Consider the following 25,313-nt stretch of genomic DNA (forward strand, 5'->3'; position numbering starts at 1 on the left):
TTATTGTTGTTTATCATTCCAAATAGTAATGGTATGGGTGGTAATGGTAATGATAGCAGTTTAATGATAGTGGTGGTGGTAGTGGTGCATTACACCATACATTACATTCGACTATTGACTGTTACCATTTTATTGTTACTATTTTTTATATTTAATTTTGTATTATTATTTACTGCCATTCTATATTATTATTTGTCATTGTTTTAATTGTATTACAATGTATATTGTATACATTGTTGCTTTGGCAATATTGACACAATGTTTTTCATGCCAATAAAGCAGCTTGAATTTGAATTTGAATTTGAATTTGAGAGAGAGAGAGAGAAAGAGAGAGAGAGAGAGAGAGAGAGAGAGAGAGAGAGAAAGGGGGAGAGGCAGAGAGGGAGAGAGGGAGAGAGGGAGAGAGGGAGAGCGAGGGAGAGAGGGAGAGAGGGAGAGAGAGAAAGAGAGAGGCAGAGAGAGAGAGAGAAAGAGGCAGAGAGAGAGAAGCAGAGAGAGAGAGAGAGGCAGAGAGAGAGAGAGGCAGAGAGAGAGAGAGGCAGAGAGTGAGAGAGTCAGAGAGAGAGAGAGAGAGAGAGAGAGGGAGAGGCAGAGTGGGAGAGAGAGAGGCAGATAGAGAGAGAGAGTCAGCAAGAGAGAGAGGGAGAGAGGCAGAGAGAGAAAGAGGCAAAGAGAGAGAGGCAGAGAGAGAAAGAGAGGCAGAGAGAGACAGATGCAGAGAAGGAGAGAGGCAGAGAGAGTTGGCAGACAGAGAAACAGGTAGAGAGAGAGGCAGAGAAATAAAGAGAGGGAGAGATAGAGAAAGAGAGAGAAATAGAGAGAGACAGAGAGAGAGAGAGAGAGAGAGAGAGAGAGAGGGGAGAGGCTTGAAACCATGCCCAACTTCTCAGCTTCCCAAGAGGCTTTTCAAAATTCAATACATAACATCTGTAGGCGATGTTGGGTGCAGACCGAGCAGAGTGTGTCATAATAACACAGAGAGAGAGAGAGAGAGAGAGAGAGAGAGAGAGAGAGAGAGAGAGAGAGAGAGAGAGAGAGAGAGAGAGAGAGAGAGAGACAGAGAGAGACAGAGAGAGAGAGAGAGAGAGAGAGAGAGAGAGAGAGAGAGAGAGAGAGAGACAGAGAGAGAGAGAGAGAGAGAGAGAGAGAGAGAGAGACAGAGAGAGACAGAGAGAGACAGAGAGAGAGAGAGAGAGACAGAGAGAGACAGAGAGAGAGAGAGAGAGAGAGAGAGAGAGAGAGAGAGAGAGAGAGAGAGAGCTGGGTGAACAAAGAAACATGACGACTGCCAGGTTTCCATGGCAACTGCTGCAAGGCCTGGAGAGTATAATAGCACATCAATCACTGACCAGAAAAATAACTCAATTATCAGCAAAAATAAACCTTTAGGATCTGGTTAGTAACTCACCTACTGGAAACCTTGCTCTTTGGCTAATGTGTCTGTTCCTGAAAAAGAAAATAAAGAACACAAAAAACATTTTACAGAGTCAACAGGTTGTCAACAGGTTGTCACAGTGGGAGCATCCCAAATGGCAACCTGTCCCCTATATAGTGCACCTGTTTTGACCAGGACCAAAGTAGTGCACTAAATAGGAAATAGGGTGTAGGACACAACCACTGTTGGCATGCAGTACAAGACCTCTCACTTCCTCCAGTCACTTCCTTCCTCTTACTTCCTTCCTCTTACTTCCTTCCTCCAGTCCCTTCCTTCCTCCAGTCCCTTCCTTCCTCTTACTTCCTTCCTCCAGTCCCTTCCTTCCTCCAGTCATTTCATGCAGTACAATACCTCTCACTTCCTCCAGTCACTTCCTTCCTCTTACTTCCTTCCTCCAGTCACTTCCTTCCTCTTACTTCCTTCCTCCAGTCCCTTCCTTCCTCCAGTCACTTCCTTCCTCCAGTCCCTTCCTTCCTCTTACTTCCTTCCTCCAGTCACTTCCTTCCTCTTACTTCCTTCCTCCAGTCCCTTCCTTCCTCCAGTCACTTCCTTCCTCTTACTTCCTTCCTCCAGTCCCTTCCTTCCTCCAGTCACTTCCTTCCTCCAGTCCCTTCCTCTTACTTCCTTCCTCCAGTCACTTCCTTCCTCTTACTTCCTTCCTCCAGTCCCTTCCTTCCTCCAGTCACTTCCTTCCTCCAGTCACTTCCTTCCTCTTACTTCCTTCCTCCAGTCACTTCCTTCCTCTTACTTCCTTCCTCCAGTCCCTTACTTCCTCCAGTCACTTCCTTCCTCCAGTCACTGACTGACTGTGACACGTGTGATGATCAGAGACTTGAGACTGAAGGAGTAGCTCCAGTCCATTCTGCTGCTTTGCTTCCTGAATGAGTAGTGTACTCACAGGGGATGGCACGAGCCCCTTAATCTCAATGCCCCACTTTAGCTCATCTTACCATTTATTTTCATTTATTTATTTATATTTTTTTACCGTTATTTTACCAGGTAAGTTGACTGAGAAACACGGTCTCATTTACAGCATCGACCTGGGGAATAGTTACAGGGGAGAGGAGGGGGATGAATGAGCCAATTGTACAATAACAACAGCCCATGAGAAGAAGACAACGTCTGCATCACAAATTCCCTCTATAGTGCCCTTCATAGTGCCCTTTATAGTGCCCTTTATAGTGCCCTTCATAGTGCCCTTTATAGTGCCCTTTATAGTGCCCTTTATAGTGCCCTTCATAGTGCCCTTTATAGTGCCCTTTATAGTGCCCTTTATAGTGCCCTTTATAGTGCCCTTCATAGTGCCCTTTATAGTGCCCTTCATAGTGCCCTTTATAGTGCCCTTCATAGTGCCCTCTATAGTGCCCTTCATAGTGCCCTTCATAGTGCCCTTCATAGTGCCCTTTATAGTGCCCTTCATAGTGCCCTTTATAGTGCCCTCTATAGTGCCCTTCATAGTGCCCTTCATAGTGCCCTTTATAGTGCCCTTTATAGTGCCCTTTATAGTGCCCTTTATAGTGCACTGCTTTTGACCAGGGCCCATAGGGGCAGTCAGAAAAAAAACCAATTCATCCCTCCAGCCAATGAAACTACTGTAACACAGACAGTAGCTATGGATGGATATGGGGGTTTCCCAGTTTACACCAATGGAATTCAATAACAGTGACCACAACACAGCATTATTTAGAGTGTACTTGACCTGTGGTGGTTTCTAGCAGCAAGGTGATGTTATTAGCTCTGTTTAATCAATGGCCAGAGACTGCTGTAGGCTTTTGCCCGATGAAATCACCAGTGACAAGTCCATTCGCTCAACTCACGTTTGACCCTTAGACAAAGCAATGAGTCAATGAGCAATGAGTTAATACAATGTTTACATACCCTACATTACCCATCTCATATGTATATACTGTACTCTATATCATCTACTGCATCTTGCCATCTTTATGCAATACATGTACCACTAGCCACTTTAAACTATGCCACTTTATGGTTACATACCCTACAGTACTCATCTCATACGTATATACCGTACTCTATACCATCTACTGCATCTGCCATGCCGTTCTGTACCACCACTCATTCATATATCTTTATGTACATATTCTTTATCCCTTTACACTTGTGTGTGTGTGTAAGGTAGTAGTGTGGAATTGTTAGGTTAGATTACTGTTGGTTATTACTGCATTGTCGGAACTAGAAGCACAAGCATTTCGCTACACTCGCATTAACATCTGCTAACCATGTGTATGTGACTAATAAAATTTGATTTGATTTGATTTGATTTGATGCTCTGATGCTAAATTATACAATTATATGGAAAGGCGGCTGGGGTTCGGCTGGCAGTGTGACCTTGGGAGAGAGAGGTTGACAATCTGGTCCTCCTCACAGAAGTGAGGGAGGAGATGGAGTAATGTGTGTGTGTGTGTGTGTGTGTGTGTGTGTGTGTGTGTGTGTGTGTGTGTGTGTGTGTGTGTGTGTGTGTGTGTGTGTGTGTGTGTGTGTGTGTGTGTGTGTGTGTGTGTGTGTGTGTGTGTGTGTGTGTGTGTGTGTGTGTGTGTGTGTGTGTGTGTGTGTGTAGTGCACTATACAGGATATATGGTGCCATTTGGGACAACTTTTATAAAGGCACACGAGTGCAGGTTGAATCATAGTCCTGTTGGTTGGTCTGTAGCCTTCAGTCACCCAGTTAGCTCCAGTGGCATCTCTGTGTGTGTGTGAAATGCTCTTCTGTATAAGTGGGTGTTGGTGGGCAGCATAGAAAATGAATATAATGGTGGTAAGAATTTATATGAGGCACCTGTGTGTGATGTATTTTAGGCATTTATGTATTTATATGGGTTGTTAGGCTTGATGGAGCAGCAAGCTGGTATGAATGCTTACAGCTTAAAACCAAACTATACAACTCATGTGTGAATACATTACAGTATATAAGCATGCAAAGACAGTTGTATTGAATGAAATTGAATGTATTTACAGCCCTTGTGCGTTTAGAGAGGCATCCCAATTCTGATATTTATTTTCACTAATTGGTATTTTGACCAATCAGATCAGCTCTGAAAAAGATCTGATGTGAACAGATCTGATGCGATTGGTCAAAATATCAGAATTGGGCTGCCTGTCTAAACGCAGCCTTATCCTCCTGATTAAAGATGGAATCCGTATCAGGGGAAAACAGCGCCACTGTTCGCCCCCCCCCCAGCGCCTTTGTTATTGTTTTTGGTTTTGTGGATGGAGCGTCAGGCAGGTAAAAACAAACGACAGTACATACGCTGCTGTTCTATCTGGCGTGCAATGATGTCCGAGGGACAAAAAAAAATGTTTTTTGTTTGTAGTAACTTATTTGTTGTTGTAATATCTTAAAAGGACATGGTAGTTTCACCAATTAAGGATTCCAGCTAATAAATGGTCTATTTATACCCTACGGAGACGGACCCCACAGTGTCGCAATGTTGTTTTTTGTCACAAAAGGTGCGGCTCCTTGTAGTGTGCTCCTGAATTTGACATACTCCCGTGCCACATGAAAATTGTAACGGCCCCGTATTATTCCTTGATCTGATCTATAGGCTATAGGCTAACCTATTTTTTGCATTGATAAGTAAATATAATCTCAGCGACTGTTCAAACAATAAACCAAACAACAGCCTTATTAGATTCCCCCCCCCAAAAGGTATTTTGTTTAGAAGTGACAACGTTATTCTAGGATATTTGGAAACATGTAGCCATGTGCTTTTCTTTTTTCGTGACTAAAAATGATGACATTCTATGTTCAGCTGATATGGGAGCGACTACATTGAAGCAGTACATCACACTGAGATCATGTTGTAGGTTACACCGGCAAGAATAAGAATATTTGCCAAGGGATATGCCAACTTGGAGATATGGGAAGCTAAACGGATGGCTAGCTAGCAACGTTTAGCTAACTTGTAGATGTGGGAAGCTACAAGGCTAGCTAGCTAGCAACGTTTAGCTAACTTGTAGATGTGGGAAGCTACAAGGCTAGCTAGCTAGCAAAGTTTAGATAACTTTCTATAGAACAAGAAACAAGAGGTTGTGGACAGGTGTCTTTTATACTGATAACAAGTTCAAACAGGTGCCATTAATACAGGTAACGAGTGGAGGACAGAGGAGCCTCTTAAAGAAGAAGTTACAGGTCTGTGAGAGCCAGAAATCTTGCTTGTTTGTAGGTGACCAAATACTTATTTTCCACCATAATTTGCAAATAAATTCATTAAAAATCCTACAATGCGATTTTCTGGATTTTATTTTCTAATTTTGTCTGTCATAGTTGAAGTGTACCTATGATGAAAATTACAGGCCTCTCTCATCTTTTTAAGTGGGAGAACTTGCACAATTGGTGGCTGACTAAATACTTTTTTTGCCCCACTGCACCTCTTATTTGCTTTCACAACAAATGTGAAGACAACAAGAAAACCTCTGTTGACCCCTTGTGAATGTTGCTATTTTGGAGTCTTGACCGGTGAGGTATCATACTAAAAAAAGGTGCACTTTGCTCTCCCAATAAAATCGGACTTCACCCAGCGCACGCAGACACAGAGCTAAGCACGGTAAGTGTGAGGAAACTTTAAGTGATGTGGCGGGTTGATGAATATGGTCGTAGGTGTACAGAAAGGTAAAAGATAACATGGAAAGCTAATACCATCAGCCCTCTCTCTAGCTGCAGACAGACTGACTGGGGAACATACAGCCCATAGTTAGTATAAAGCTATCAGAATGTGTGAGATGTTTCTGCTGTCAGGGGCTCGTACAGTCAAAGAGATATTTTTAGAAGGCTTAAACTAATAATCCTGAGCCCCAGTCAGAGAGGGGGGGGGGGGGTGGATTCAACCATTTCTTGCCAAGCAAAACGAAACAGGAAATTCACTTCATGCATAGGGGATTTTTCAAAGCTTCAAACTTTTGCACTGGGCGTACTGCAGTTTCTCCGGAATCCCTTGCAAAGTATAGACAACCAATCGCTGTCCATGGTTCTGGAATTGAGACTACGCGGGTGCCTATCAATAGGCTATCAGATTATGTTGTGGTGCTTGTAGTAGCCTATAGCTTTGGGGTCATTTTCTCATGTTAAGCCTTGTAACGGCAGCCTTCCTCCTCTTCACGAGAAGAGGAGGTGTGGCAGGGATCGGACCAACACGCAGCGTAGCCAGTACTCAACATGTTTAATTAAGACGATAAACAGTGAACACTTACAAATACAAAATAACAAAATGTGGCAAACCGATACAGCCCTATCTGGTGCAGAGAAAACACAAAGACAGGAAACAACCAGCCACAATCCCCAACACAAAACAAGCCACTTATATATGATTCCCAATCAGAGACAACACAAAACATCTGCCTCTGATTGAGAACCATATTAGGCCAAACATAGAAACAGACAAACTAGACACACAACATAGAATGCCCACCCAGCTCACATCCTGACCAACACTAAAACAAGCACAACACACAAGAACTATGGTCAGAACGTGACAAGCCTAACGTTTACGTTTCACAAAGCTACAGGCCTGTGGCGTGGCAACGCTGCTATTTCGAATGCTGGTTGGCGACAATAAAGTATTTATTTACTTGTTCAGTAATTAAAGTGGGAAATTCAAATGTTGCAGATTGTGAAAATAATTTTCGATGCAACAGCATATTAATTAGTAACCAATATATTTTGTATTTATATACAACTGTCCTGTAGGCCTATAGCCTACCTTTGCCATCCTCGCTCTCTCTCGCAGCTTGGATACAAAGTTGGTTCTGCATAAAACCAGTATATTAATGTCAAATAATACAATCAGTCAGTGGTGTAATGTAGTTAAGTAAAAATACTTTAAAGTGCTACTTAAGTCATTTATGGGGTATTTGATACTATACTTTAATTTTTGTATTTCTGTCACCTTTTACTTCACTACATTCCTAATGAAAATACATACATTTTCCCTGAAACTCAAAAGTACTAATTTCCAAGTTGTCACTACAGAAATATGGTTCAATTCACACAACTATCAATATAATACATTGTCATCCCTACTACCTCTCATCTGGACGGACTCACTTAAAACAAATACTGTGTTTGTAAATGATGCCTGAGTGTTACAGTGTGCCCTTGTCTGTCCGTAAATTTAAAAAAAAATTGGGGAGGGGGATATAAGAATATCGTGCCATCTGGTTTGCTTAATATAAGGATTTCGATGTATATTTTTAACTTTTACTCAAGTTTGACAGTTGAGTACTTTCTCCACCACTGTACGTAAGAACATTTAGAACCAGATACTGTCAGACTTTCACTCAAGTATTATTTTACTTGGGTCATTTTCTATTTAGGGTACAGTATCTTTACTGTTACTCAAGTATGACAGTTGAATATACTTTTTCAACCACTGCAGTTGTCCACCGTCAGAACAATAGCTTTTCTAGGGATTATTTAATCATGCAGACAATGCAATCTTGCCTACGAGCCTATATATGGCTATAGCCACAGGAAGTAGAAACATTTGAATGTAAAAAAACAACCTTTTTGTTAACACAAGTAGTGCACTGGGTCTTTACTAGTCCTGTACAGATATAGCCAAGTATGATATAGCCAAGCATGATATAGCCAAGTATGATATAGCCAAGCATGATATAGCCAAGCATGATATAGCCAAGTATGATATAGCCAAGTATGATATAGCCAAGTATGATAAGCCAAGTATGATATAGCTGTCTGTAGCCCATTATTATTAATTTTTTTTAAGGAACTCAGTCCGGCTTTCAACTTACCCTTGAATGCTTTTATAGTAGAATGCACAAGGTGCAATTTCTATATTAGGTCGTGCATCATCAGTTTTCCTCTTGTCATGTTGGTCTTTACAAACCTTAGAGAGCTATTTATAACTTGTCAGAAATATCCAGATCAACTGGCCCCTATCAGCTAACGCTTTTTAGCTAGGATTTTTTTGTCCATAGATTAGTTGTAATGTTTGAATCACTCAAATATCACATGAACACACATTAGATATCGCAAAATGTATAGAATTACAAGAAAAGTAGCCTTTAAAACTGCAAAAGGTTCTCTGCACCCCATGAAAAAAGGTGTAGATTGCAGGAAATTGGCAAACATTTCTCTGCACTGTGGGTAGAATTGCAGGAAATCAGCTTTAAACCTGCAGTATGTTCTCTCCACCAACAAGAGGGGTGTGAACAGTTTGTGTCATGAACAGAACTTGTGCCCATAGAAATAGACTTGGCATGCGCCAGCTGGGAACCCCTGAGACAGAACACAAAGGCAGCAATAACTTGAATACATTCAGTGTTGATTGTATTCTAGCATGTTTTCTGTGCATAAAATCCAAGATGACACCTTCAATTGTTGTTTATCCACTGTCTTGTGACACTTTAGTGTTTTTTCTTCCTCTCCCACGCAGGGGGAGAGAGAGGAGAGGCAGGAGCCGACGTGCTTCATACAGGGGATCATACCGACACTGGATATACTGTTGGACATATCAAAACAAAGATTTCTTCATACAGACTGAATATTTAAGCTGCAATACGTCACTTTTTTGGGTGACCCGACCAAATTCACATAGAAATAAGGAGTTATAGATCTGTCATTCTCATTGAAAGCAAGTCTAAGACGAGGCGATTTGTTCTATGTGCGCCATTTCTATGGTTCCCATTCTAAAGTTTCATTTTTTCCCCGTCTTTTACTTTCGGTTTTGTACACCAGCTTCAAACAGCGTATTCAACTCTGACCCTACGAGGTCCGGGGGCCTGCTGGTTTTCTGTTCTACCTGATAATGAATTGCACCCACCTAAATCAGTCCCTGATCAGAGTGGAACAATGAAAAAACACAGTGGAACTGTCTTCGAGGTCCAGAGTTGAGTTTTGAGCGCTCTACACGATACTTGCTTGTTTTGTCATATTAACTGAATGTAGGCAAACTTTTAGAATTTTAACAACCAGGAAATGCCAGAGCAATTTCTGCATAGTGCACCTTTACAACTCAGTATTAGGAAGGTGTTTCTTAATGTTTTGTACAGTCAGTGAACATTGCATTGTGCTTGATTAAAATTATAGAAAGCACTGGTGTACCTCGTTAATAACACTGTTACAGTCCACTGATTCTCATAAGAAAAATATTGTAGATTAATATCTCAGCTGACTCAATCAGTGTCCCAAATGACACCCTATTCTCTATTGAGTGCACTACTTTTGACCAGGGCCCATAAGGTTCTGGTCGAAAGTAGTGCACTTTATAGGGAATAGGGGTGCCATTTGGAATACAGCCAAAGGTTATACACAACCATGTTTGACTGCTTGTAATGCCACCGCTCGATAGGTCAGGATATTCACACAAGAAACGTGGTTGAAAATGCAATTACAGAAGTCATCGAATTCAAACTGAAATAATCAGTTTAACAAACCGACGTCTTCGTCTCTGTAACAAGTTGTTGAACATATGTCACAGAAAATGGAGAGAGAGAGAGAGAGAGAGAGAGAGAGAGAGAGAGAGAGAGAGACAGAGAGAGAGACAGAGAGACAGAGAGACAGAGAGAGAGACAGAGAGACAGAGAGACAGAGAGACAGAGAGACAGAGAGACAGAGATTGAGAGGTAAATCATATTATCGAAATTTCACAAAGAATTTCAAATCAAAGTGCAAAACCCAGTACTAAGGTTAATAAAAGTTGACAAGCTGAAAAGTATGACTCCTTCCCTCAGGCCGTTCGCAAAATAGGAATTTGCTTGACCATGTTAGCGCAAGGGTCGAGCCACGAAATGAGTTGCTTTTGCGTCCCTTTGATATTTTAAGTATGAATTGTGCACAAATATTGCATTTTTAAATATAGACCACATGGACAATTCTATACTTGCTAAAGTGTACCAACATTGTACATGTCACTCTGTGCATCCTCTGTGACTTCTAGGAAGATTTTAACCCACTTAACCCCAACATTTGACAAGTTATTTACACAAGACTTGTGTTTATTTCACCCTTTGTGTGGCAAGCTGTTTTGATGGGCGTTTGAGATTGGGTATTAATCGGGTCGATTTTAAATAGATTGGTTTTGAAATTAGGGGTGACAAGGTACAAGGTTACCAAGTATTTCTCATCTGTCTGTGATTGAGATGCCTAAACCAAGTAAACAAGAGTGATTTAACCGGGCTGAGAGACACTGTTAAAAATACTGATTGTTAAACTGATTGTTGTTGTCTTTGAACGACTCATCAAAAGCTCAACATCTAACGGAACAACAGATTTTTGATCAGGAATGCCTAAAAAAATATTTTATAGAATAGAAAAAGATCTATTATAAAGGAGCTATAATTATCTACAATGCCTCCTATTAAGTAAGAGCAGATGCACATCAATGATTCACTTGAAATTATAAACTGGGTGGTGTCACGTATACACCCTCTCCTTCCTCTAGGTCATCAGGCTGCTGATGATCCCGCACACCTGTCACCAGCATCTTGCGCACCATACGCCTCATGACACTCACCTGGACTCCATCACCTCCTTGATTATCTTCCCTATATCTGTCACTCCCCTTGGTTCTTTCCTCAGGTGTTATTGACTCTGTTTTCATGTTGGTGTGTTGTTTGTGTTTCGTGTTTATTGGTTTGTTTATTTATTAAAACACTCCCTGAACTTACTTCCTGACTCTCAGCACACTCGTTACAGGTGGTTCCAGCCCTGAATGCTGATTGGCTGACAGCCATGGTATATCAGACCGTATACCACGGGTATGACAAAACATTTATTTTTACTGCTCTAATTACATTGGTAACCAGTTTATAATAGCAATAAGGCACCTCGGGGGTTTGTGGTATATGGCCAATATAGCACGGCTGTGCGCAGGCACTCTGCGTTGCGTCGTGCTTAAGAACAGCCCTTAGCCGTGGTATATTGGCCATATACCACACCACCCATGGCCTCATTGCTTAAATAGAATACTGACTGACCACAGTGCATTTTATTCCTGTGGGAATTGTATGTCTTCAGTTCTTCATGATTCAACAGTGCAGGTCCCAGTGCCAGCCATCCTCGGCATCTTTAGCAGCTTCAACCTAACGCACAGTAACAACAAACCAAAACAACATCTGACATTCAGCTCAAATGCTGCTTACACACACTCATACACCGTACACTATAGTGTGTGTGTGTGTGTGTGTGTGTGTGTGTGTGTGTGTGTGTGTGTGTGTGTGTGTGTGTGTGTGTGTGTGTGTGTGTGTGTGTGTGTGTGTGTGTGTGTGTGTGTGTGTGTGTGTGTGTGTGTGTGTGTGTGTGTGTGTGTGTGTGTGTGTGTGTGTGTGTAACCTCCTCTGAGCTGAGTATTCCTGGAGAAGGAATGTAGCGTTCCTGCTCAAATTCATAGTTAAAACACACACACAGGAAGACATCCTTCTTAAGGGCTGTGGGATCTGATTGAAAGCATCTGATTAAATGTGGTTTAACAATACGTTTTTTTATTTGATTTCTTATACTGCACAAGGGAGTGCGCTGGAGTGTTTTGGAAGTGTCCTTGAAAAATATTACGATATTTTGACACATTCACAGGCAATTTAATGTTAATGTGACCCAAAATACAGCAAGAAGTCCCTTAAGAGTGACACCTATCAGTATATTTATTTTACTGACTAACATTTCATGTCTAGCACTTCCGGTGAAAAAAGAATAGAAAACCAAGACTAGTTGCCAAATTGCACACTATTCCCTAGATAGTGCACTACTCTTGACCAGAGCCCTATAGTTGTATAGGGTGTCATTTGGGACAAACGACCAATCAAAACACAGAGCAGCAATGCGTGGCTTTCAGACACCTCCTGGAGTCTGTCTGTTGGCCTGTTTCAGACACCTCCTGGAGTCTGTCTGTTGGCCTGTTTCAGACACCTCCTGGAGTCTGTCTGTTGGCCTGTTTCAGACACCTCCTGGAGTCTGCTTGTTGGCCTGTTTCAGACACCTCTTGGAGTCTGTCTGTTGGCCTGTTTCAGACACCTCCTGGAGTCTGCTTGTTGGCCTGTTTCAGACACCTCCTGGAGTCTGTCTGTTGGCCTGTTTCAGATACCTCTTGGAGTCTGTCTGTTGGCCTGTTTCAGACACCTCCTGGAGTCTGTCTGTTAGCCTGTTTCAGACACCTCCTGGAGTCTAACTGTTGGCCTGTTTCAGCGGGTGACAACCCGGCAAAACAAACAAACAGTGCTGCATAGCAACCAAGGGGTTCACCTAACCCTATACTACCACCAGGTTAACGATCTAACCCCTATACTACCAGCAGGTTAATGATCTAACCCCTATACTACCACCAGGTTAATGATTTAATGACCTAACCCCTATACTACCACCAGGTTAATGATCTAACCCCTATACTACCACCAGGTTAATGATCTAACCCTATACTACCACCAGGTTAATGATCTAACCCCTATACTACCACCAGGTTAATGATCTAACCCCTATACTACCACCAGGTTAATGATCTAACCCCTATACTACCACCAGGTTAATGATCTAACCCCTATACTACCACCAGGTTAATGATCTAACCCCTATACTACCACCAGGTTAATGATCTAACCCCTATACTACCACCAGGTTAATGACCTAACCCCTATACTACCACCAGGTTAATGATCTAACCCCTATACTACCACCAGGTTAATGATCTAACCCCTATACTACCACCAGGTTAATGATCTAACCCCTATACTACCACCAGGTTAATGATCTAACCCTATACTACCACCAGGTTAATGATCTAACCCCTATACTACCACCAGGTTAATGATCTAACCCCTATACTACCACCAGGTTAATGATCTAACCCTATACTACCACCAGGTTAATGATCTAACCCCTATACTACCACCAGGTTAATGATCTAACCCCTATACTACCACCAGGTTAATGATCTAACCCCTATACTACCACCAGGTTAATGATCTAACCCTATACTACCACCAGGTTAATGATCTAACCCCTATACTACCACCAGGTTAATGATCTAACCCCTATACTACCACCAGGTTAATGATCTAACCCCTATACTACCACCAGGTTAATGATCTAACCCCTATACTACCACCAGGTTAATGATCTAACCCCTATACTACCACCAGGTTAATGATCTAACCCCTATACTACCACCAGGTTAATGATCTAACCCTATACTACCACCAGGTTAATGATCTAACCCCTATACTACCACCAGGTTAATGATCTAACCCCTATACTACCACCAGGTTAATGATCTAACCCCTATACTACCACCAGGTTAATGATCTAACCCCTATACTACCACCAGGTTAATGATCTAACCCCTATACTACCACCAGGTTAATGATCTAACCCCTATACTACCACCAGGTTAATGATCTAACCCCTATACTACCACCAGGTTAATGATCTAACCCCTATACTACCACCAGGTTAATGATCTAACCCCTATACTACCACCAGGTTAATGATCTAACCCCTATACTACCACCAGGTTAATGATCTAACCCCTATACTACCACCAGGTTAATGATCTAACCCCTATACTACCACCAGGTTAATGATCTAACCCCTATACTACCACCAGGTTAATGATCTAACCCCTATACTACCACCAGGTTAATGATCTAACCCCTATACTACCACCAGGTTAATGATCTAACCCCTATACTACCACCAGGTTAATGATCTAACCCCTATACTACCACCAGGTTAATGATCTAACCCCTATACTACCACCAGGTTAATGATCTAACCCCTATACTACCACCAGGTTAATGATCTAACCCCTATACTACCACCAGGTTAATGATCTAACCCCTATACTACCACCAGGTTAATGATCTAACCCCTATACTACCACCAGGTTAATGATCTAACCCCTATACTACCACCAGGTTAATGATCTAACCCCTATACTACCACCAGGTTAATGATCTAACCCCTATACTACCACCAGGTTAATGATCTAACCCCTATACTACCACCAGGTTAATGATCTAACCCCTATACTACCACCAGGTTAATGATCTAACCCCTATACTACCACCAGGTTAATGATCTAACCCCTATACTACCACCAGGTTAATGATCTAACCCCTATACTACCACCAGGTTAATGATCTAACCCCTATACTACCACCAGGTTAATGATCTAACCCCTATACTACCACCAGGTTAATGATCTAACCCCTATACTACCACCAGGTTAATGATCTAACCCCTATACTACCACCAGGTTAATGATCTAACCCTATACTACCACCAGGTTAATGATCTAACCCCTATACTACCACCAGGTTAATGATCTAACCCCTATACTACCACCAGGTTAATGATCTAACCCCTATACTACCACCAGGTTAATGATCTAACCCCTATACTACCACCAGGTTAATGATCTAACCCTATACTACCACCAGGTTAATGATCTAACCCCTATACTACCACCAGGTTAATGATCTAACCCTATACTACCACCAGGTTAATGATCTAACCCTATACTACCACCAGGTTAATGATCTAACCCTATACTACCACCAGGTTAATTATCTAACCCTATACTACCACCAGGTTAATGACCTAACCCCTATACTACCACCAGGTTAATGATCTAACCCCTATACTACCACCAGGTTAATGATCTAGACGCCCTATACTACCACCAGGTTAATGATCTAACCCCTATACTACCACCAGGTTAATGATCTAACCCCTATACTACCACCAGGTTAATGATCTAACCCCTATACTACCACCAGGTTAATGATCTAACCCTATACTACCACCAGGTTAATGATCTAACCCCTATACTACCACCAGGTTAATGATCTAACCCCTATACTACCACCAGGTTAATGATCTAACCCCTATACTACCACCAGGTTAATGATCTAACCCCTATACTACCACCAGGTTAATGATCTAACCCCTATACTACCACCAGGTTAATGATCTAACCCCTATACTACCACCAGGTTAATGATCTAACCCCTATACTACCACCAGGTTAATGATCTAACCCCTATACTACCACCAGGTTAATGATCTAACCCCTATACTACCACCAGGTTAATGATCTAACCCCTATACTACCACCAGGTTAATGATCTAACCCCTATACTACCACCAGGTTAATGATCTAACCCCTATACTACCACCAGGTTAATGATCTAACCCCTATACTACCACCAGGTTAATGATCTAACCCCTATACTACCACCAGGTTAATGATCTAACCCCTATACTACCACCAGGTTAATGATCTAACCCCTATACTACCACCAGGTTAATGATCTAACCCCTATACTACCACCAGGTTAATGATCTAACCCCTATACTACCACCAGGTTAATGATCTAACCCCTATACTACCACCAGGTTAATGACCTAACCCCTATACTACCACCAGGTTAATGATCTAACCCCTATACTACCACCAGGTTAATGATCTAACCCCTATACTACCACCAGGTTAATGATCTAACCCCTATACTACCACCAGGTTAATGATCTAACCCCTATACTACCACCAGGTTAATGATCTAACCCCTATACTACCACCAGGTTAATGATCTAACCCCTATACTACCACCAGGTTAATGATCTAACCCCTATACTACCACCAGGTTAATGATCTAACCCCTATACTACCACCAGGTTAATGATCTAACCCCTATACTACCACCAGGTTAATGATCTAACCCCTATACTACCACCAGGTTAATGATCTAACCCCTATACTACCACCAGGTTAATGATCTAACCCCTATACTACCACCAGGTAGGTGGGTTCGGTTGCACCAATACCTCCAGTTACAGCAGAGCTCCAGAGGTTAAACAATCGGAAACATGTGCAGTACATAAATATCTCCCGACGATAGCGATCTCAGAGAGGAAATGGAGTTGCATAGAGAGTTTGTTAACACAGGATATAACCAGATGATGTAATGAGCAGAATAAGGCTCTGTTACATTCTATTCCTCTGGTTTAATAAGTCTAATGAAAACAGCAGCAGTCATAGAAATAGAATCCGCTCAACAGATTAAAAAGCTCCTCACATTGACTTGAATGGGGATGGTAGTTCTAGAATCCATAGAACGGACAAAGCCTCTGACATTGACTTGAATGGGGATGGTGGTTCTAGAATCCCTAGAACGGACAAAGCCTCTGACATTGACTTGAATGGGGATGCTGGTTCTAGAATCCATTGAACGGACAAAGCCTCTGACATTGACTTGAATGGGGATGCTGGTTCTAGAATCCATTGAACGGACAAAGCCTCTGACATTGACTTGAATGGGGATGGTGGTTCTAGAATCCCTAGAACGGACAAAGCCTCTGACATTGACTTGAATGGGGATGCTGGTTCTAGAATCCATTGAACGGACAAAGCCTCTGACATTGACTTGAATGGGGATGCTGGTTCTAGAATCCCTAGAATGGACAAAGCCTCTGACATTGACTTGAATGGGGATGCTGGTTCTAGAATCCCTAGAACAGACAAAGCCTCTGACATTGACTTGAATGGGGATGCTGGTTCTAGAATCCCTAGAACAGACAAAGCCTCTGACATTGACTTGAATGGGGATGGTAGTTCTAGAATCCCTAGAACAGACAAAGCCTCTGACATTGACTTGAATGGGGATGGCAGTTCTAGAATCCATAGAATGGACAAAGTTTCTGACATTGACTTGAATGGGGATGCTGGTTCTAGAATCCCTAGAACAGACAAAGCCTCTGACATTGACTTGAATGGGGATGGTAGTTCTAGAATCCATAGAACGGACAAAGCCTCTGACATTGACTTGAATGGGGTTGCTGGTTCTAGAATCCCTAGAACAGACAAAGCCTCTGACATTGACTTGAATGGGGATGCTGGTTCTAGAATCCCTAGAACGGACAAAGCCTCTGACATTGACTTGAATGGGGATGCTGGTTCTAGAATCCCTAGAACAGACAAAGCCTCTGACATTGACTTGAATGGGGATGCTGGTTCTAGAATCCCTAGAACGGACAAAGCCTCTGACATTGACTTGAATGGGGATGCTGGTTCTAGAATCCCTAGAACGGAGAAAGTCTCTGACATTGACTTGAATGGGGATGCTGGTTCTAGAATCCATTGAACGGACAAAGCCTCTGACATTGACTTGAATGGGGATGCTGGTTCTAGAATCCCTAGAACAGACAAAGCCTCTGACATTGACTTGAATGGGGATGGTGGTTCTAGAATCCCTAGAACGGACAAAGCCTCTGACATTGACTTGAATGGGGATGCTGGTTCTAGAATCCATTGAACGGACAAAGCCTCTGACATTGACTTGAATGGGGATGCTGGTTCTAGAATCCATTGAACGGACAAAGCCTCTGACATTGACTTGAATGGGGATGGTGGTTCTAGAATCCCTAGAACAGACAAAGCCTCTGACATTGACTTGAATGGGGATGCTGGTTCTAGAATCCCTAGAACAGACAAAGCCTCTGACATTGACTTGAATGGGGATGGTAGTTCTAGAATCCCTAGAACAGACAAAGCCTCTGACATTGGCTTGAATGGGGATGGTAGTTCTAGAATCCATAGAATGGACAAAGCCTCTGACATTGACTTGAATGGGGATGCTGGTTCTAGAATCCCTAGAACAGACAAAGCCTCTGACATTGACTTGAATGGGGATGGTAGTTCTAGAATCCATAGAACGGACAAAGCCTCTGACATTGACTTGAATGGGGATGCTGGTTCTAGAATCCCTAGAACGGACAAAGCCTCTGACATTGACTTGAATGGGGATGCTGGTTCTAGAATCCCTAGAACGGACAAAGCCTCTGACATTGACTTGAATGGGGATGCTGGTTCTAGAATCCCTAGAACGGACAAAGCCTCTGACATTGACTTGAATGGGGATGCTGGTTCTAGAATCCCTAGAACGGACAAAGCCTCTGACATTGACTTGAATGGGGATGGTGGTTCTAGAATCCCTAGAACGGACAAAGTCTCTGACATTGACTTGAATGGGGATGCTGGTTCTAGAATCCCTAGAACAGACAAAGCCTCTGACATTGACTTGAATGGGGATGCTGGTTCTAGAATCCCTAGAACGGACAAAGCCTCTGACATTGACTTGAATGGGGATGGTGGTTCTAGAATCCCTAGAACGGACAAAGTCTCTGACATTGACTTGAATGGGGATGCTGGTTCAAGAATCCCTTGAACAGACAAAGCCTCTGACATTGACTTGAATGGGGATGGTGGTTCTAGAATCCCTAGAACGGACAAAGTCTCTGACATTGACTTGAATGGGGATGCTGGTTCTAGAATCCCTAGAAAGGACAAAGCCTCTGACATTGACTTGAATGGGGATGGTGGTTCTAGAATCCCTAGAACGGACAAAGTCTCTGACATTGACTTGAATGGGGATGCTGGTTCTAGAATCCCTAGAACGGACAAAGCCTCTGACATTGACTTGAATGGGGATGCTGGTTCTAGAATCCCTAGAACGGACAAAGCCTCTGACATTGACTTGAATGGGGATGCTGGTTCTAGAATCCCTAGAACGGACAAAGCCTCTGACATTGACTTGAATGGGGATGCTGGTTCTAGAATCCCTAGAACGGACAAAGCCTCTGACATTGACTTGAATGGGGATGCTGGTTCTAGAATCCCTAGAACAGACAAAGCCTCTGACATTGACTTGAATGGGGATGCTGGTTCAAGAATCCCTTGAACAGACAAAGTCTCTGACATTGACTTGAATGGGGATGCTGGTTCTAGAATCCCTAGAACGGACAAAGCCTCTGACATTGACTTGAATGGGGATGCTGGTTCTAGAATCCCTAGAACAGACAAAGCCTCTGACATTGACTTGAATGGAGATGGTGGTTCTAGAATCCCTAGAACGGACAAAGCCTCTGACATTGACTTGAATGGGGATGCTGGTTCTAGAATCCCTAGAACAGACAAAGCCTCTGACATTGACTTGAATGGGGATGCTGGTTCTAGAATCCCTAGAACGGACAAAGCCTCTGACATTGACTTGAATGGGGATGCTGGTTCTAGAATCTCGAGAACGGACAAAGCCTCTGACATTGACTTGAATCGGGAAATCTTGTTCAAGGGATTCTACTTCTACTGCAGCAGTATCAGTAGCTGTGTGCAGCAGACTTATCAGCAGTAAGGGCCTCTAACACATCTCTATGACCTCTTTACCTTGGGGTCAACACAGGACTGGAGAAGACTAGCTAGGGAGAAAGAGAGGGATGGATGGAGACGGTTGGATGGGCGGGTGGATGCATGGATGAATGGAGGGAAGTACGGATGGACGGTGGGTGGGAGGGCTGGTGGATGCATGGAGGGACGTACGGACGGACGGGTGGGTGGGAGGGCTGGTGGATGCATGGATGAATGGAGGGACGTACGGACGGACGGTGGGTGGGAGGGCTGGTGGATGCATGGAGGGACGTACGGACGGACGGTGGGTGGGAGGGCTGGTGGATGCATGGAGGGACGTACGGGCGGACGGGTGGGTGGGAGGGCTGGTGGATGCATGGATGAATGGAGGGACGTACGGACGGACGGTGGGTGGGAGGGCTGGTGGATGCATGGATGAATGGAGGGACGTACGGACGGACGGTGGGTGGGAGGGCTGGTGGATGCATGGATGAATAGAGGGACGTACGGACGGACGGTGGGTGGGCGGGTGGATGGATGGACGGAGAGATGGATGGATGGACACGGACAGAGAGAGACGTCTTAAGAACTGACTAAAAGGTCAAGAAAACAAACAAGTCTCTTGTGGTTAACAAACTATAACCAGCAACTCTATAAGGTCAACAACAACCACGTGTGAGTTCAAATACTATTTAAAATCATTTAAAATACTTCAGCCTTGCTTGCATGAGCAGTCGAACCAACAGAATACTCCCCGAGGAGTAAAACCCGCCCACCTGACAAGCTAAGGAAAACACTCAAATTATTTGAAAGAATTCACAGTATTTGAACCCAGGTTTGACAACAACCATCCCCTCCTGTGGATAACGAACACTTGTTTCTGCTCTATGTAACTCGTAATGATCTCTTGGTGTCCCAAATGGTAACCTATTCCCTATATAGTGCACTACTTTTGACCACGACCCATAGGCCTCTGGTCAAAAGTAGTGCACTATGTAGGGAATAGGGTGCCATTTGGGTTACGTTGCCCTGCTCTGTTTGGGATGTGCATGCAATAAAAATGTAGGGGGGGCAGAAAATAAACAAAAAGCTTTGAGAAATAACTCAAACCATTTGTGTGTATGTGAGAGGAGAGATGAGAGGATTTTTGTTTGAATAAATTAGCCGTGTGAAAATTAAGATGATGATGTGCAACGTGTTATCTCACGATCTGGCGTAAGATGGCCTCACACCAGATGAGAAGCTAAGAGTAAGAGGAGGAGGAGGAGGAGATACTTGGCACGATGTAATCAACCAGAGCCACAATAATGAAGGTCAAAACCACAGCTAATTCAGTTCTAGTTGGAGTAGCAGTAGTAGTGGGAAGCTTTAGGTAAGTGAGGTTTGTCAGACAAATTCAAGATCGCGTCCTAAGTGGAAAGTAAAGTAAATTCATTTGATATTACTGGTGGGAACCTTGATATTACTGTATGTAACCTTTATTTTAACAGGGAAGACCTGCGTACACCACATGATCAAAAGTATATGGACACCTCCTCGTCAAACATCTCATTCCAAAATCATGGGCATTAATACGGAGTTGGTCCCCGCCTTTGCTGCTATAACAGTCTCCACTCTTCTGGTAAGGCTTTCCACTAGATATTGGAACATTCTGACGGGGACTTGCTTCCATTCAGCCACAAGAGCATTAGTGAGGTCAGGCACTGATGTTGGGCGATTAGGCCTGGCTCGCAGTCGCCATTCCAATTCATTCCAAAGGTGTTCAAAGGGGCTGAGGTCAGGGCTCTGTGAAGACCAGTCAAGTTCTTCCATACTGATCTCGGCAAACCATTTCTGTATGGACCTCGCTTGTGCATGGGGGCATTGTTATGCTGAAACAGGAAAGGGCCTTCCCCAAACTGTTGCCACAAAGTTAGAAGCACATGTTCGTCTAGAATGCCATTGTATGCTGTAGTGTTAAGCTTTCCCTTCACTGGAACTAAAGGACCTAGCCCCAGAACATTATTCCTCCTCCACCAAACTTTACAGTTGGCACTATGCATTGGGGCAAGTAGCATTCTCCTGGCATCCAGCAAACCCAGATTTGTCCGTCGGACTGCCAGATGGTGAAGCATCATTCACCACTCCACAGAAGGTGTTTCCACTGCTCCAGAGTCCAATGGCTGCAAGCTTTACACCACTCCAGCCAATGTTTGGCATTGAGCATGGTGATCTTAGGCTTGTGTGCGGCTGCCCGGCCTTGGAAACCCATTTCACGAAGCTCCCGACGAACAGTTCTTGTGCTGACATTGCTTCCAGAGGCAGTTCGGAACTCGGTAGTGAGTCTTACAGACAATTTTTCAGCACTCAACGGTCCCGTTCAGTGAGCTTGTGTGGCCTACCACTTCACGGCTGAGCCGTTGTTGCTCCTCAACATTTCTACTTCACAATAACAGCACTTACAGTTGAGCGGGGCAGCTCTAGCAGGGCAGAAATTTAACAAACTGACTTGTTGGAAAGGTGGCATCCTATGATGATGCCTCGTTGAAAGTCACTCAGCTCTTTAGTAAGGCCATTCCACTGCCAATGTTTGTCTATGGAGATTGCATGGCTGTGTGCTCGATTTCATACACCTGTCAGCAACGGGTGTGGCTGAAATAGCCGAATCCCCCAATTTTAAGGGGTGTCCACATACTTTTGTATATATATAGTGTATCTTTTTCAAATACACTCTGTATGATACAACATAAATGTATACAATATGCACAAAATATATATTTTGAACAAAAATATAAATGCAAGATGTAAATTGTTTGTCCCATGTTTCATAAACTGCAAAAAAAAATCCCAGATATGTTCCATACACACAAAAAGCTTATTTCTCTTAAATTTTGAGCACAAATTTGTTTACATCCCTGTATTTCTCCTTTGACAAGATAATCCATCCACCTGACAGGTGTGGCATTTCAAGAAGCTGATTAAACGGTATGATCATTACACAGGTGCACCTTCTGCTGGGGACAATACAAGGCCACTCTAAAATGTGCAGTTTTGTCACACAACACACTGCCACAGATGTCTCAAGTTTTGAGGGAGCATGCAATTGGCATGCGGACTGCAGAAATGTCCACCAGAGCTGTTGCCAAAGAATTTAATGTTCATTTCTCTACCATAAGCCACCTCCGACATCGTTTTAGAGAATTTGGCAGTACGTCCAACAAGCCTCATAACCGCAGACCAAGTGTAACCACGCCAGCCCAGAACCTCCACATCCAGCTTCTTCACCTGCGGGATCGTCTGAGACCAGCCACCTGGACAGCTGATGAAACTGTGGGTTAGCACAACCAAAGAAGTTCTGCACAAACTGTCAGAAACCGTCTCAGGGAAGCTCATCTGCGTGCTCGTTGTCCTTACCAAGGTCTTGACCTGACTGCAGTTTGCCGTCGTAACCAACAATAGATTAGGGCCTGATGACTTATTTTCAATTGACTTTTCCTTATATGAACTGTGACTCAGTAAAATCTTTGAAATTGTTGCATGTTGCGTTTATATTTTTGTTCAGTGTATAGATACACTTTAAAATACAAAAACACAGTCATGGAAAGCAAAAATAAAACATCACAAATCACCCAGAAAAACAGTTACATTCCTCCACAAATAAGTCCCAAATCAATACTTTAAATTGCCCGAACGGCACCAGAACATCAAGATTAAATGTATTTTGAATTTTGTTTCAGCAGTACGGTATATTAAAACTAAAAGCAGATTTACTTAGCTTGGTGGAGCCTCTAGGAACCTCAAGAGTTAACCAATCCTGTGAGCGGGTTAGGATCCTCAATAGTTAACCAGTCCTGTGAACGGGTCAGTCAACTCAGGTGTCTATACTTCAACAGCAAAGTTAGATAAGACGGACGTTTATGAAGTAGTGCATTGTAAACAAAAAGGGAGTAATGTAGAGATCTAAGGGACTTTAGCGAAATCCAGCCAACCTTTTGATACAGGATGCAGTGGTGAGTATAAAAACTGTCACCTGTAACAAAACAAAGAGCACTATGGGAGATGACATCCAAAGAATTAAGAATAGTAGCTGCTGCACTTTGACAAATAATTTCACCATAATCAAGATCGTTATCAGGAAATTAGATTTTTTTAATGCAACTAAATCTCTCTAAGGTCTCCATATTTGTGTCTGTCTCTCACAAGTCTCTGAATGTCCTTGAGTGGCCCAGCCAGAGCCCGGACTTGAACCTGATTGAACATCTCTGGAGAGACCTGAAAGGTCTTAATACTTATGTAAATATGATATTTCTGGATTTTAATACATTTGCACCAAAAAAATCTAAAACCTGTTTTGCTTTGTCATTATGAGGTATTGTGTGTAGATTGATGAGAGGGGAAAAAAAATAACAATTTAATCAATTTTAGAATAATGCTGTAACGTAACAAAATGTGGAAAAAGACAAGAAGTCTGAATACTTTCAGAATGCAGTGGACAAGACAGCCAACTCACTGGGAAACATGACTATGTCTATACTGTATATTCTCTGAACTGTGAGAAGACGATAGTAAAAGCCAGTGGGCTCTGCCAAGCCAATACACTGTAGATAAGACAAGAGGAGGAGTCAGGGAGAACAGGGAGAACAGGGAGAACAGGGAGAACAGGGAGAACCCAACAGCAGGCAGCCAGGGGCCTCAAAGTTCCACTAGATCATAATTGGGCAGGAAAGGCATCGTAAGAGCCCGGGGCCTCAGAAATAGAGTCTCAGGGTATCAGAGTCTCAGAATCCCCCAGCGGTGTGGTGTGTGGTGTTAAACTTCTACAGTACCAGTCACGATCTACCTCCCAAATCACACCCTATTCCCTTTACAGTGCTCTATATATATCGGTCCTGGTCGAAAGAAGTGCGCTATATAGGGAATAGGGTGTCAGTTGAGACGCAAAAGTCTTCTTCTCCAGCAAGAACAAGTTCACTCTTCCTGTGCTCGCTTCTCTTCTTCTTCTCCTGCTGTGCCAGAAATACACTGGCTTCAGACACCAGCCGAACTCAGGCCACTACTGATCTTACAGCTCAGGTAAATATTGATCTGCTCCCAGCAGTAACTATTCCTCATAATACATTTCCTCAAACTCTGCGTTAGTGTGTCTGTTTGTGTTGTTTGTGTTGTCATACTTGTTAAGACACTCTATGCCAGACCAACAGGCTGACCCCTGGGGAATGATTCTAGTTTTTGGTCAAAAAATCATGTAAAATCATCAGGATTACAGCGATAAAAAAAATAAATATATATATATTATTATTATTATTTATTTACATTTAGGAATCTGTTCCTAAGTACTCCAGCAAAAATAAAAAAAATGGACTTACTGTATGTGACCGTTTGTTATATTAAAATACAATCTCTTTTTGGGCTTAGTTGTGGTCAATTTGCAGTGTATAAAATATTATGATAATTTTTTTTACCCCTGCTCTACGGGTCTCTCACTGTGTTTCCATGGCACTACCACCCTCTTTTAACCCTGTCAATTTCAAATATTTCATGGTTCAATCCTGGAGATCCGGAAGCCGGCCCATCAGCTGTAGATTACAGTGGTTATCCTGGGCTCCTCTGGTGACTGCTGGAGACATGCTGGCTCTCAAAGTGCCACTATGACTCTCTTACAGACAGGCCAGGAGAGAGGGAGAGAGAGAAGGGGAGAGAGAGGGAGAGAGAGGGGGAGAGAAGGAGAGAGAGGGGAGAGAAGGAGAGAG

At 43.0% G+C, this 25,313-nt stretch overlaps 1 long non-coding RNA gene across 1 annotated transcript in view; it reads right to left on the reverse strand.

Moving 5' to 3' along the window:
- LOC139580360 (uncharacterized) overlaps positions 1-25,313 on the reverse strand; it is a 212,084-nt gene that overhangs the window by 39,157 nt on the left and 147,614 nt on the right. The window contains exon 2 of the long non-coding RNA XR_011676024.1: positions 1,409-1,446. This is a non-coding gene — a long non-coding RNA (uncharacterized lncRNA). The remainder of the gene's footprint in view (positions 1-1,408; positions 1,447-25,313) is intronic.

The sequence above is a fragment of the Salvelinus alpinus genome, chromosome 7, assembly GCF_045679555.1.
Source record: "Salvelinus alpinus chromosome 7, SLU_Salpinus.1, whole genome shotgun sequence".
In the NCBI taxonomy this organism is placed as follows: domain Eukaryota; kingdom Metazoa; phylum Chordata; class Actinopteri; order Salmoniformes; family Salmonidae; genus Salvelinus; species Salvelinus alpinus.